Below are 15592 nucleotides of genomic sequence, written 5' to 3'. Positions count from 1 at the left end.
CTCGTGCTATACATGATAGAGAGGTGGCCCATAAAAGGTACTTGAGCCTTCCATCACCAAAATCTCATGCACTTTATATTTCTGTCTGGAATCATGCCAAGTCTGTTCTCCAATTAGCCAAAAACTCCTCCATCAATAGAAAATGTCAAAATCTTTCAAGATCTAACTACCCTCGTGATTTCTAACACCTAGACAAAAACATCTCTAATAACTTTGGTGCTCCATCTTTTCCTCCTTTATTTCAACCTGATGGCACCACTGCCATCTTATCTATTTCTAAAGCTGAACTCTTCGCTCAAACCTTTGCTAAAAACTCTACCTTGAATGATTCAGGTAATGTTCCTCCCTCTCCTCCATCCTCTGACTATTTCATGCTACCCATTAAGATCCTTCGCAGTGATGTTTTTCATGCCCTCGCTGTCCTAAACCCTCGGAAGGCTTATGGATCTGATGGGGTCCCTCCTATTGATCTCCGAAACTGCCTCCGTGCTTGCACCTTGCCAAGTCATAACTCTTCCAGCTCTGTCTAACAACATTTATCTTGCTGAAAGTTTGCCTATATTCAACCTGTTCTTAAAGAGAATGACCGTTCTACTCCCTTAAACTACCGTCCTATTGCTTTAATTTTCTCCCCCTCTAAAGTTTTTGAATCTATCCTCAACAGGAAGATTCTTAAACATCTATCACTTCACAACCTTCTATCTGATCGCTGGTATGGGTTCCCTTGAGGCTGTCATACTGGTGATCTGGTTTTCCTTACTGAGTCTTGGCCATCCTCTTAAAGGGATTTTGATGAAACTTTTGCTGTTCCCTTAGACATTTCAAAAGCTTTTAATATGATTTGGCACAAAGCCTTGATTTCCAAACAACCCTCCTACGGCTTCTATTCTTCTCTCTGTAACTTCATCTCAAGTTTCCTTTCTGACCGTTCTATTGCTGCTGTAGTATACGGTCATTGTTCTTCTAAATCTATTAACAGTGGTGTTTCTCATGGTTTTGTCCTTTCATCCACTCTCCCTGTTATACATCAATAATCTTTTAAACCAGACTACTTGTCCTATCCACTCCTACGCTGATGATACCAGCCTGCACTTTTCTACGTCTTTTCCTAGACGTCCAACACTTCAGGAAGTAAACAGTTCACGCAGGGAAGCCACAAAGCGCCTGACTTCTGATCTCTCTAAAATTTCTGATTGGGGCAGAGAAAATTTAGTATTGTTCAAAGCCTCAAAAACTCGTTTCCTCCATTTATCAACTCGACAAAATCTTCCAGATAACTATCCCCTCTTCTTCAATGACACTCAACTGTCCCCTTCTTCTACACTGAACATCCTCGGTCTGTCCTTTACATATAAGATAAAATGGAAACTTCACATTTCATTTCTAGCTAAAACAGCTACGAAATTAGATGTTCTGAGTCGTCCCCGCCAGTTTTTCTCACTCCTTCCATCCCCCAGCCACTAACTATACAGGGGCCTTATCCGTCCATGTGTGGAGTATGCTTCACATGTATGGGGAAGGGGATTCCATCCATTCCACTCTTTTAGACGGGATGGAATAAATAGTTTTTCGTCTCATCAACTCCTTTCCTCTAACTGACAGCCTTTAGCCTCTTTCACATCGCTGCAGTGTTGCATCTCTTGCTATTTTCTGCCTCTATTTTCATGGTAACTGCTCTTCTGATCTTGCTAACTGCATGCCTCTCATCCTCCCGCGGCCTCGCTACACATGACTGTCTTCTTTCTCTCACCCTTATTCTGTCCACCTCTCTAATGCAGGAGTTAACCAGTATTCTCAATCATTCGTCCCTTTCTATGGTAAACTATGGATCTCCCTGCTTCTGTATTTCCTCCATCCTATGACTTAAATTCTTTCAAGAGGGCGGTTTCAAGACACTTATCCTTTCGTTTTTGACGTCTGTTTTTTAATCTGTTCGGGTACCAAATGTCTCCCGGCTCCAAATTTCTCCCGGGTGACGCCACTGCGCATGCGCACCATATTGAAGCGACAACATTAAAACATCACCCATGTATTTTATATATCTTTACGTATTATCAACAACTTTTTGAGGTTTTATTGACAAATTACTATATACTATTGTTCCATTGTATTGGATATGCTAGGATAGGAATGGAGCAAGTAAACAAGAGTAGCGAGTGATAAAAGAGCACCAAAATCTTGTCCTGTATATGTCAAGTCCTACCACCGTGTTTTATATACATGTATTTTTATTATCAAGATCGGTATGGAATTTTTATTTACAAGTTACTGTGGAACATTTTGCACACAAAACATGGTGGTAGGACTTAACATATGCAGAAGAAGATGTTAATGCTGTTATCACTCACTGCTGCTATCACTCTGCATTCCTATCTTGAAATATTGCTCAGGCAGCGGAGCATTAGTAATTCATCAATAAAACTCCATAACGATGTTGTGATGCATATTTATTTACTTGCTGCATTCCTAGCCTAACATATCACATACAATGAAACAATAGTAATTTGTCAATAAAATCTCAAAGAGTAGTTGATAATACGTAAAAACATATAAATTATATAAAATATATAAAATATATAAAATATATTAAAATATATTAAAATATATAAATGATGCTGTCACGTCGATATGGTGCGCACATGCAGTGGCACACCCTGAAGAAATCTGGGCCCAGGAGAGATTTGGCATGACATCGACACCTCAGTGGTCCTTTTATTTATTATAATTTTGTTGTCATTGGCCAGTGCCGCTTCAATATATATATATATATATATATATATATATATATATATATATATATATATATATATATATATATATATATATATATATATATATATATATATATATATATATATATATTAAAATCTAATGCGACTACTACGACTATTACTACTACTACTACTACTACTACTATTAGTACTACTACTAGTGGTAGTGGTGGTGGTGGTGGTGGTGTCGTTGCCGCCGCCGGCGCCATCACTACTACTGCTGCCACCACCTCCACTACTACTTCTGCAGCCACCTTCGCCACTGCTGTCGCAAAATACATTCATGCACAGGTACATACATAAATATAGACTGATAAATGGTAAAAAAAAAAAAAAAAAATATATATATATATATATATATATATATATATATATATATATATATATATATATATATATATATATATATATATATATATATATATATATATATAGAAACAAAAGTATATACTATAAACCGTTTCCCGTCGTGGTGTTAAGAGAAAAGAAAACAACTCTGCCACAAAAGATTTTCGAGCTTCAAAGTTATGGGAAACGTGTGGCATTTACGCCAAACTGCTTGAATTAACCAGCTCCATAGACGGTCTGTGTAATGGGAGCAGAAGTCATTCCACGGGGAAGAAGGACAATGCAGCTTCATGTCTGCCACTTAAAACACAGGCATAATGCCAGAAACGCTTCCGCTATGAAGGTTTAAAAGCTGCAGAAAAGTGAGAGACACAGCATGGAATAAAATTATAATCGGCTGATCCTCACGGAGAGAAAGGCTTTATAGAGTAAGTTGAAGGGTTAGAGGTTTGGAATAGCCGAACATATTGGCCATATTTACCAGGCGGTCAGGAATACGGGCAGTGCTGCTGCACCAGCTGCTCCAGGTCATCGAGGCTAACATTCTTGTTCACTAGATTGTCCAGCAAAGGATTGTGACTATGGCTGGCAGTGAACAGTGAAACCTGATGAGACGGAGATCCATGCCAGGTTGAATGTCTCAAGACGTGATAGTCGAGGAAATACTCGTCCGCGTAATATAATTAAGCTGGAGACATCATAATGTATATACTTACGTACATATTCGTACATAAATTGTTATGCATCACATACATGTAGCAAGTGAAAGTGGTTGTTAGGGGATTCCGAAAACTGGAGGTGGTGGCCAGCACGGCAAGTGATATTCTGATGCCGATAAGCCCTTCTTGTCGTCCTTCATTTCTTCCATTCATTCCTCCTCCTCCTCCTCCTCCTCCTCCTACTTTTCCTTTTCCTTATCCATTCATTTCTCACCTTTCCTAATTATAATTAATTATTTCACCATTAGCTGTCTCAGGGCAATATTACAATTGTGTTTCAACTTCTTACCACATCTGTGCGTCACATTTCATCCTGTGGTTGAACCAAAAGACAGCATTTTATACAGAACTTTGATAGCGCGTAGGAATAAGGATGTGAGGTAACAATTGAAAATATTATTCTAGAAATAGAAGTAGAACTTTTCAATGATGACAGTGCTGGGAGTGGTCTAATTATTGTTTCGCGTTCTCCTGTTCTTGCATTATATTGAAATAAACTATATATCTTCAACAACTGACTAATCACTATGATTATATTACACTACTTAAATAGATAATAGTTAGCAATAGAGGTGGAAATAGGTGGAAGTGAAATAGTGACTTAAGTTATGGTGACAGCGATAGTGACTAGTAATTTTACTACTAAGAAATAACTTCTTTAACAGGATCAGTACATGTGTGGTACTTGTAAATCAATTAATGTAACTGCATTATAGACTACATCAAAGGTTTTCCTAATTATCTGGATACTGGGGCACACATGTAAACTATTACTAGTGGTCTTTTATTAATATGAGAGGGTAACGCCCTCGCCCACTCTTTTATTAATTAAATTATTGTATTTGCATAAAAGCATGTGTGTATGTATGTGTTTCAAAAAAGTATTGCATGTTATGCAAGAATCCAAGAAAAAAAAATCGATGGAGAAATAAGGTATCAATCCATAAAAAAAAAAAAAAAAAAAAAAAAGCAAATTCAGGATTACACGTGAAACTGTCTTAAATCCTCCCTCTTGAGAGTCTGGCATAGGCAGAGGAAATACATAAGAGGCAGAGTGTTCCAGAGTTTACCAGTAAAAGGGGTGCACTGCTAATACGTTAAGGAATTTTACGAAATATGCGCGAGGTGGGAGACATGCGGTGAACACGATCAGAACAGTAGGCAACGTGATAGTAGTGATAGAAGATAGCAAGATATGCAACATTGTGGTGTAATGAGAGAGGCTGAAAACTTTACATCTGACGGGCAACGCGCGGCCTGCTTGTTATCCTTTGTCAGCATTCAGCAAGTGAGGGACGACTTGGTGAAATTTCTTCTGTCTTTTAAGTTATTGATGCCGATTTTCTATTCTTTTAAAGTGTGTTCAAAGAATGGTCATGATTGGTTGCTTTGACAAGTATAGCATATGTATCAGAATGTCATGTTAGATCAGGATCGAAGAATATTTTTTTTTTTTTTTTATGTAGAAAGGACACTGGCCAAGGGCAACAAAAATCCAATAAAAAAAAAATGCCCACTGAAATGCCAGTCCCATAAAAGGGTCAAAGCAATGGTCATAAATTGATGAATAAGTGTCTTGAAACCTCCCTCTTGAAGGAATTCAAGTCATAGGAAGTGGAAATACAGAAGCAGGCAGGGAGTTCCAGAGTTTACCAGAGAAAGGGATGAATGATTGACAGTACTGGTTAACTCTTGCATTAGAGAGGTGGACAGAATGGGGATGAGAGAAAGAAGAAAGTCTTGTGCAGCGAGGCCGCGGGAGGAGGGGAGGCATGCAGTTAGCAAGATCAGAAGAGCAGTTAGAATGAAAATAGCGGTAGAAGACACCTAGAGATGCAACATTGCGGCGGTGAGAGAGAGGCTGAAGACAGTCAGTTAGAGGAGAGGAGTTGATGAGACGAAAAGCTTTTGATTTCACCCTGTCTAGAAGAACAGTATGAGTGGAACCCCCTCAAACATGTGAAGCATACTCCATATATGGACGGATAAGGCCCTTGTACAGAGTTAGCAGCTGGGGAGGATGAGAAAAACTGGCGGAGACGTATCAGAACGCCTAACTTCATAGAAGGTGTTTTAGCTAGAGGTAAGATGTGAAGTTTCCAGTTCAGATTATAAGTAAAGGACAGACCGAGGATGTTCAGTGTAGAAGAGGGGGACAGTTGAGTGTCATTGAAGAAGAGGGGATAGTTGTCTGGAAGGTTGTGTCGAGTTGATAGATGGAGAAATTGAGTTTTGGAGGCATTAAACAATACCAAGTTTGCTCTGCCCCAATCAGAAATTTTAGAAAGATCAGAAGTCAAGCGTTCTGTGGCTTCCTTGCGTGAAATGTTTACCTCCTGAAGGGTTGGACGTCTATGAAAAGACGTGGAAAAGTGCAGGGTGGTATCATCAGCGTAGGAGTGGATAGGACAAGAAGTTTGGTCTAGAAGATCATTAATGAATAATAAGAAGAGAGTGGGTGACAGGACAGAACCCTAAGGAACACCACTGTTTATAGATTTAGGAGAAGAACAGTGACCGTCTACCACAGCAGCAATAGAACGGTCAGAAAGGAAACTTGAGGTGAAGTTACAGAGAGAAGGAGAGAAGCCGTAGGAGGGTAGTTTGGAAATCAAAGCTTTGTGCCAGACTCTATCAAAAGCTTTTGATATGTCCAAGGCAACAGCAAAAGTTTCACCAAAATCTCTAAAAGAGGGACACCAAGACTCAGTAAGGAAAGCCAGAAGATCACCAGTAGAGCGGCCTTGACGGAACCCATACTGGCGATCAGATAGAAGGTTGTGAAGTGATAGATGTTTAAGAATCTTCCTGTTGAGGAAAGATTCAAAAACTTTAGATAGGCAGGAAATTAAAGCAATAGGACGGTAGTTTGAGGGATTAGAATGGTCACCCTTTTTAGGAACAGGTTGAATGTAGGCAAACTTCCAGCAAGAAGGAAAGGTAGATGTTGACAGACAGAGCTGAAAGAGTTTGACTAGGCAAGGTGCAAGCACGGAGGCACAGTTTCGGAGAGCAATAGGAGGGACCCCATCAGGTCCATAAGCCTTCCGAGGGTTTAGGCCAGCGAGGGCATGGAAAACATTGCGAAGAATTTTAATAGGTGGCATGAAGTAGTCAGAGGGTGGAGGAGAGGGAGGAACATGCCCAGAATCATCAAAGGTAGAGTTTTTAGCAAAGGTTTGAGCGAAGAGTTCAGCTTTAGAAATAGATGTGATAGCAGTGGTGCCATCTGGTTGAAACAGAGGAGGGAAAGAAGAAGCAAAGTTATTAGAGATATTTTTGGCTAGATGCCAGAAGTCACGAGGGGAGTTAGATCTTGAAAGGTTTTGACACTTTCTGTTAATGAAGGAGTTTCTGGCTAGTTGGAGAACAGACTTGGCATGGTTCCGGGCAGAAATATAAAGTGCATGAGATTCTGGTGATAGAAGCCTTAAGTACCTTTTGTGGGCCACCTCTCTATCATGTACAGCACAAGAACAAGCTGTGTTAAACCAAGGTTTAGAAGGTTTAGGACGAGAAAATGAGTGAGGAATGTACGCCTCCATGCCAAACACTATCACCTCTGTTATGCGCTCAGCACACAAAGACGGGTCTCTGACACGGAAGCAGTAGTCATTCCAAGGAAAATCAGCAAAATACTTCCTCAGGTCCCCCCAACTAGAGGCAAAACGCCAGAGGCAACTTCGCTTAGGGGGATCCTGAGGAAGGATTGGAGCGATAGGACAAGATACAGATATGAGATTGTGATCGGAGGAGCCCAACGGAGAAGAAAGGGTGACAGCATAAGCAGAAGGATTAGAGGTCAGGAAAAGGTCAAGAATGTTGGGCGTATCTCCAAGACGGTCAGGAATACGAGTAGGGTGTTGCACCAATTGCTCTAGGTCGTGGAGAATAGCAAAGTTGTAGGCTAGTTCACCAGGATGGTCAGTGAAGGGGGAGGAAAGCCAAAGCTGGTGGTGAACATTGAAGTCTCCAAGAATGGATATCTCTGCAAAAGGGAAGAGAGTCAGAATGTGCTCCACTTTGGAAGTTAAGTAGTCAAAGAATTTCTTATAGTCAGAGGAGTTAGATGAGAGGTATACAGCACAGATAAATTTAAGTTTGAGAGTGACTTTGTAGTCGTAGCCAGATGGTGGAAAACTCGGAAGATTCAAGAGCGTGAGCACGAGAGCAGGTTAAGTCACTGCGCACATAAACGCATCCACCTTTAGATCGAAAATGAGGATAGAGAAAGTAGGAGGGAACAGAAAAGGGGCTACTGTCAGTTGCCTCAGACACCTGAGTTTCAGTGAGGGAAAGAAGAGGTTTAGAAGAGGAGAGGTGGTGTTCTACAGATTGAAAATGAGCTCTTAGACCGCGAATGTTACAGAAGTTAATGAAGAAAAAGTTGAGGGGGGTGTCAAGACACTTGGGTCGTCGACAGAAAGGCAGTCCGACCTGGGGACATTTATGGTCCCCTCCCCAGATGGGGACTCCGAGGCTGGTGTAGGAGTCGCCATGATGATTTTAAAATTTCTGAGTGAAGGGTGTGTGTGTTATTAGGTGCTTGTAGTTTTGTGTGGAGGAAGAGAGTTGTCTTTAGAGGGCAGGCTGTGACTGCCCCCTTGTGTTGTGAGACACAAAGGGAAACGTTCAGTGAGGTCACAGCTGGATTTAATGATAAGTTCACAGCACCCCCTGAACAGTGCTTTAGACCTCATTGGGAGTAATTATCGTTTCGGCAGGTGTCTACTGCCTCCTCCAGAATGACACGAAAACCCACACAATACTTCTGAGGTATTTACCATCAGTAGACACATGGCGACAAGTATCACTTCTACTCATCACAAAGTGGTCTTAAGTTTTACGGAGTTATTATTTTCATTCGTTTCTCACTATTCACACAGACGTGTCTCCAGTACAGCGGCACCACTGACTGCTGATCCTTGACTTATACTTTTAATCTACTAACCATTTTCTTGTTCCAATTTTTTCAAACACTTCTTTATTTTGTTATTCGTATATTCTGCGCCCTTTTGGTTTTCATGGTTAAATAACAGGATTCTAATTATCTGGTATGTATCTTTTATGTATGCCAGATGCAATTATGTATTTCGTCATCCCCTCACCTTGTGTCACCATATCGTTTATAGGGGAGTATAAAGTGTTTTGACGTCCCCTGCTCTGCTTAGCGCAATGGATGCGTCTCCTGCCCTCCAAATGTTGTATATGCCAACACAATTACTTTTTCTTGTCTACGATATTGTTAAGGAATTTGATTTTGTAGCTTATTAGTGTATATGAAACCTACGAGTGTGTGTATGTGTGCGTGTGTGTGTGTTTCAAGTCGAAAATGGAAGAAAATATTCTTTTCATTTTCTGGTGCCCTTTGAACGCTTCCATGCATGGTTTCAATTCTTTTACATACTTCAACATAACAGTATCATTCAAAATCTTTTACCTACATGCAACTTGAAAGCTTCGAGATATAAAAGGCTCCGCGGAGGTTAAGATACAAACACATCATATTTTACTTCATAGTTAACTTGCATATGCGGGTTGTTGTGTGGAGAGACGCTGGTCGTCTCCAGATATGTGCTGCCATGCCGACCGTGTTTATATGCAAAGCGGCACATGCAGCACCACTGAAAGGCATGAGAGTACCGTTCCCCACTGCTCACAAAGTAAAACAAAGAAAGAACTAACAGCTGCAGATTTTTTTGTTATTAATCGTATAATGTAATGCAAAGTGTAAAACGGATGATAATGAAACTTGGAATCGTGATTATGATTCCAATAGGAATTTCGCTGGATGCGAAGTTTAAAATACTTTGATTATATAATCAAAGTATTTTAAACATCGCATTTAGCGGTGGTCACGGAGACACGCTGAACTGCAACATTGTAAGTATAATCCTGATCTCCCCTTGCTGTGATAGAGGTAAAGCAGAAGGTATAGAACTGTAAACCACGAAACAAGTATTGAGAGGTAACCTGCTGCTCTTTGTGTGGAGTGAGTCTTGCATGTGTGGAAATAGAGCACGTCTGGACTTGGTGGAAGTTCAATGGATGACTGTCGACGTAGTGAGCTAGAAAAAGAACAAAGGGAGGACGAGTTCAGAGGAGTGAGGAGTATAAAGGTGCAGCGAGGAGAGTTTGAAACGCCTGACTTCACCAAAGAATTTTTGGAACGGCGAAGTTGGAAGTACAGGGAAGGAGAGGATCATTGTGTGATGACAAATAGGCAATAAAGAAGAGAAGAGAAAGGGAGAGGTGTAATAGGGACTAAAATTTGATGGGGTAATATCGAGTTCATGGGGACAATGTGGACTGAGAAAAGTGTTCTTATAAAGTATTATGACCCCACTGACATGTTGCTGATGAGAGAGAGAGAGAGAGAGAGAGAGAGAGAGAGAGAGAGAGAGAGAGAGAGAGAGAGAGAGAGAGAGAGAGAGAGAGAGAGAGAGAGAGAGAGAGAGAGAGAGAGAGAATGGAAATAAGCTGGTCTCTGTTGCCCTGATCTATTTGAATAAAGATGATGAGGTCTGTTAGTGACATAAATCTGTAATACTTCGTCGGTTTTAAGAATTCCTCCTTTCTGCGGTATGTGTGTGTGTGTGTGTGTGTGTGTGTGTGTGTGTGTGTTCGTGTGTGTGTGCGTGCGTGCGTGTGCGTGCGTTCGTGTGCCGGCGTGCGTGGGTGCGTGTATGTGTGTGTGTGAAAATAATAATAATGATGCAAGATAATTTCCATAGTGGTTAGACACACACACACACACACACACACAGTTATTCAAAAACATATATGAACAGTGCATATCCTTTCCTATCCTTCCACCTTCCTTTCCTTTCCTCACATTTCTCGCTTCCTTTCTTTCCCCTCTCTCCTCCTTGCTATGATATCCCGAGACACCATCGCTATGCTTCGTCACAGATATGGATTCCGATGCGTCTGAATATTGATGTGTGATCATGGCGGAATGAGGGAAAGCTAGCGTATATTAGTGAGGGGAAAATTAATTAGTGTCACCTGGAGTAGAACTTATCACGATGTAAAGGTGAGTAATGAGTGGCAGGTGTGAGTGGCAGGTAGGTAGATGATTTGTACATGGTAGAGCGTTTGTACATACCTGCGATTACCTGTCCCTTGTCTTTATGTTCCTTGTTGGTGTGTTTTTTTTTTGTTTTTTTTCTGTATCTGAGCGTGTATTGTTGGCGTCCCTTGTTCGTAATTAGCGGCGCATCGGGTGTCCGTTGTAATACACTAGTTGGTGATTATACGTGATTCGTTTCATTATTTTTTCCTGGACTCTTACCGCCTCTCTCACATTAGCAGGTAATTGTTTGGCTCTCACCGTCACCTGTTTTTTTTTTTTCCCTCGATGTATGTGATCTTTAAGCTTTATTTTCATCATTATTTTCCGTTAGTCCTTAAGGGAAATAATAATGAATGAACGAAACTTTTCATTATTTTTATACACGCTGCCGTTGGTGCTGCTCATGCTGCTGTCTAGAGCGTGGCTTTTTCGCCTTGCTACGCACTCTCCCCTCCGTAGAGTTGTTCCGTCAATTGACAGTTTGTTCCCTGGAAGCCGTAAAGATTTTGACAGCAGGACAACAGTGGCGCGCTAATTGTTTCACACCTCAGGTGCCTCCCGTACTGGTTCATCTGTAGCAGTTACTCTTTTTATACCTGCACCAGTGTATGTACATGTACGCCACCGCCTTCTTCCTGTCATTTGGCATTCCAGCGGTGGCGGTGGCGCGCTGTGTGACCGTGCTGACTGCAGGGTTCCAGTAGAAAGGCAGTGCAGCACCAACTACAAAAAGTTATTTGAAATTCCGACGGGTTTCAATGGATTTTTTTGTTGTCCGGTGAAAAGAAAGGTGCTCTGCACTCGTTCAAGCGCCATGTTAACAAGCGCACCGCCGGCTGTGAAATTTTTTTTTTTTTTATGAATTGAGTGCATGGTCACAAACTTCAAAAGAATTATTAACCAAAGGTACTTCCGTAAATCTTTTAAAAGAAAAAGTTTGTCAATTCCCACCAAAGAATTGAGAATAAATGCGTATGAATGGATGATAAGGAAAGCATATAAGTGTTGATCTTCAGTTCGTCACAGGAATACCGACACGCTTCAGATCCCGAAAGACACTGACGCCAAACACCGCGGTACGTATCCCACGGGAGCGAGAGTCACGAGGCTAATATGTATTCTCGGTACCTCCGCCGGTGTACCTGAGTATCTAGCTCCTGACAGGCTCATGTTCCACTGCATCACGGCGGGTGTGCAGGGAGTTGCTGCTGCACCATCCTCGTTCAGCGCGACATTTCGTGGGTAAACCTTTGTGGTGCAGCCTTTGTTGGTGTAGACGTTTCAGGACACTCCTCCCCCCCTAAACGTGACTCCCGGAGTCTCTTGAATCTATTTTGACAGCACTCCTCAGTCATATGAAACTGCGTTTCATATGACTCCCCATCAGGTTGAAAGGACTCCCATAATTTGCTAATTGAGAAAACATTTTATTAACATTAATTACCATACAAATAATGACTTGTATATACAACTTGTTACAAGACTAGCCCTACACACCCATAACTACATTATAATGGACGCCAGACTCATTTTCTAAATACATTATTGACTCCTGACTGTGACTGTGTATATTGACTGTGTATATGGCAAGTTAGTTCTGGCCCAAACTTTGCCCACACACAGATATTAACATTAAATAACATGTTGGCAGCTTGGCAGATGCTAACATCTCCGTTGTTGTTCCCCACACCTTATCATTACGCATAGATTCCACTTTGATCCCTTCATTGCAGGCCATGAAATCACAAACCATGCTCCTGACAACGGTATGTTGATCCTCATCTCTTGTTATGGCAAACGATAATGCACGGAAGAGACCATTTCGTCACCTTTAATTATTTTTACATTAAGAGGTTCGCTAGTGTTTTTTTAAAGTCTTGTTTATTCCCGCATGGCCCCGACTTCTTGAATATTAGACGTCCATCAGAGTGAGAGCAGATAGTTCGTTGTGTTGCAACTGTCAATGGCGAGAACTTGTAGGTTATCTCCTCTTTCTGAACGTCTACAATCTGAACACTTAATGACTGAGATGCAAGTGCTGAAGTTTCTGTTTGTTTTTAGGTTGCATCCATTTACTTTATTTAGTCTTGAGGGGGACTTTTGTTGATGGATGAACGAGGGAATATAGCCCCTTCTCGCAAACTTGAGCTACTTCGTAGGGACCATCCCACGGATCGGTTTGTTTACCTCTTTTCCTGTCAGCCCTGCGAAGATTGTAACGCAACACCTTGTCGCCCACAATAAAATTCTTTTGTTTATATCGCCTCTTTGCAAAATCAGCTTGCTGTTTTGCCTGTGCTTGCTCAATGTTAGCCTCAGCTTTCTTGATCTTGAAGACAACATCCTGTAAGATACAAAAAAAAATAAATGTTGTAGTACAATATTTTTGATATGTGGATAAATTATTTTGTGCATATCTGCCACATAATCTACCCAAACCTCGTCTGGATATAGTATAATGATATAAAGAATTAAATTTAGGGGATAACATTTCAAAGGCTTAAAGAAAAATTCTTTGATACAGTGCTCAAAAACAATATCCTTAAATATAATATATAGATACAACTGTGACTGTTATTCTGAAGTCCTAGGTGGGCGAAACGTAAATAAACCTAGATTAAATATATACACAGTTTAGGATAACTTTTGCATTAAAAATATTACCTGTAATACTTCGAGCTTTGAGAGTGTTGCATGGAGGTTCGACTTCTCAAATTCAGGATCGTCTAGATTCAAATAACAATCAGCTAGCTCATGGTCCACATCAAGAGGAAGGACAGGTTCACGACCGTACAGCATCTTGAAGGGTGAAAACTTCGTGGAGGCCTGGACTGTAGATCTAAAACAGAAACAATGGAATTGAAACACCAAATAACCATATAGAATTTTCCTTAAGTACTAACATTTAACCGGATATTAGACTTACTTACCTCAGTGCAAATAATATACCGTGCAAACATTTGTCCTAGTTTTCATGTCGATCACTCAGAGTTCGAAGGAGAAGATTTTGAACAGTTCGCTTGCTACGCTCAACTAATCCTTTTGCCTTAAAATAATAAAAAAAAAATAAGGACAATAAAGGTTTACATAGTCAATTATATAGGAAGATATAAATACAGATAAATAAGTAGATTATTAATAAGAAATATACAGATAGAAAATAGACAAATAAACATAAATTAATAGACACACAAATCCAGATAAATAAATACAGACAGACAAACAATAGATAACTTAATAGACAGGTAACATAGACAGACCTTACCGAACCTCATTTAGTATATGATGATTACTTACTTGAGGATGATACGCGGATGTAATTCTTTGCGGTGTTTCTGTGAGCGTATGAAGAAGCTCTGATGAAACCGAGTTCACAAATTCTCTGCCCTGGTCATTGATTTGTATGGCAACACATCCATGCCGACAGATGATGTCCTCATACAAGAAGCGTGCAACCTCTACAGCTTGTTTTGATTTTAAAGGTCGAGCCTCAATCCACTTCGAAAAATAGCAAACGGCCATCACAATGGCGACATTACCGTTGGATGATCGGAAAAAAAGTAGTGTAAAGCAGCCTACTGAACCTTACCGGATCAAAAACAAAGGTCGCAAATGATCTTTGGCATTTTGGCATTTTTGGCATTGTAATGCTTAGTACGGGATTTTAAAGTTCAGTAATATCAAATTAAAACAAAACATGTTTATCATTAAAAACTTAATAGTCAGTATTATAAAATAATAGTAATATTGCACTTATATACAGATTTTATTAATTTAAAACTTACGTTGGCAATGAGCATAGGTCTACGCCAATTTGGTGCATGTTTTGAGGCTTGATTGCGACATTGTGGAGTTTCGGGTCAACTTTCTTGAGCACAGTGCTAGCTTTCTGGCACCGCAGGCAGGTTTTTATAGTTTCCGACACATCTGCTGCAACGTTACGCCACCAATACCTCTGCATTACGCGATCGATGACTTTATCCCTGCCAACATGACCTCCCAAAGCAACAGCTTCGTCGCTGTCACCAACTCCTTGATGACAGGACAGCACAAGGTCTAGCTGGCATTGGCGATCCTTAACCACCCGAAGAAATCTAACTTCTGCAACCATGTACGAGTATACCAATTATAGGCAACCCTTTCAATAAATATTATTGGTTAAGGTCATTGCTTTTGAATTTACTCTTATAAGGTTAGGTAAAGTCTAAGCTTGTCCTAATCACTCAATTATTTCTCATAATGTTTAGTGTGAATATCTGGATGAGCCTCACCAGTAATTTTCTAAATAAAGTACCCCCATTAGTTAAAGCAGATGCTTGGATATTTTTTTTTTCCTAATTACGTCGGTGTCTCAAATATACTACTTATACTACTTACCAGTTATATCTTTCCTGTTTGGTTTACGGATAAATTTTAGACAGTCGTCTTGGATAACAAATGCCCAACACTTCCTTCGAAAATTCGCCTGATTCCCCGTATCGTTTCCACCACGCACTGGGTATTTTTTTGACCGCAAATATTCTTCCACCTCGTCCATTTCTCTAGCAAACTTCATGGTGGCTCTGTAGACACTGACAAATAACAAGTCAACACAAGCCTTGTTAACTTTATTTCAGATTCACTTCAAAGTAGGTTTATTCGAATGTGGATTCATTTCAAACTAGGTTCATTTGACTCTT

The 15592-nt window shown here is 40.4% G+C and overlaps 2 long non-coding RNA genes across 4 annotated transcripts in view; one reads left to right on the top strand and one right to left on the bottom strand.

Annotated features, from left to right (window-relative positions):
* Positions 1–15592, top strand: part of LOC135103979 (uncharacterized) — a 171505-nt gene that overhangs the window by 29523 nt on the left and 126390 nt on the right. The window lies entirely within an intron of this gene.
* Positions 12330–15468, bottom strand: LOC135103978 (uncharacterized). The gene is made up of 5 exons (XR_010270252.1): positions 15291–15468; positions 14211–15014; positions 13844–13959; positions 13578–13752; positions 12330–13257 (listed from the first exon to the last, which is right to left on the bottom strand). It is a non-coding gene; the product is annotated as an uncharacterized LOC135103978 (long non-coding RNA).

The sequence above is a fragment of the Scylla paramamosain genome, chromosome 10, assembly GCF_035594125.1.
Source record: "Scylla paramamosain isolate STU-SP2022 chromosome 10, ASM3559412v1, whole genome shotgun sequence".
Classification (NCBI taxonomy): domain Eukaryota; kingdom Metazoa; phylum Arthropoda; class Malacostraca; order Decapoda; family Portunidae; genus Scylla; species Scylla paramamosain.
Note: the sequence above shows the minus strand (reverse complement) of the source record. Positions and strands in the feature narration are given on the sequence as shown.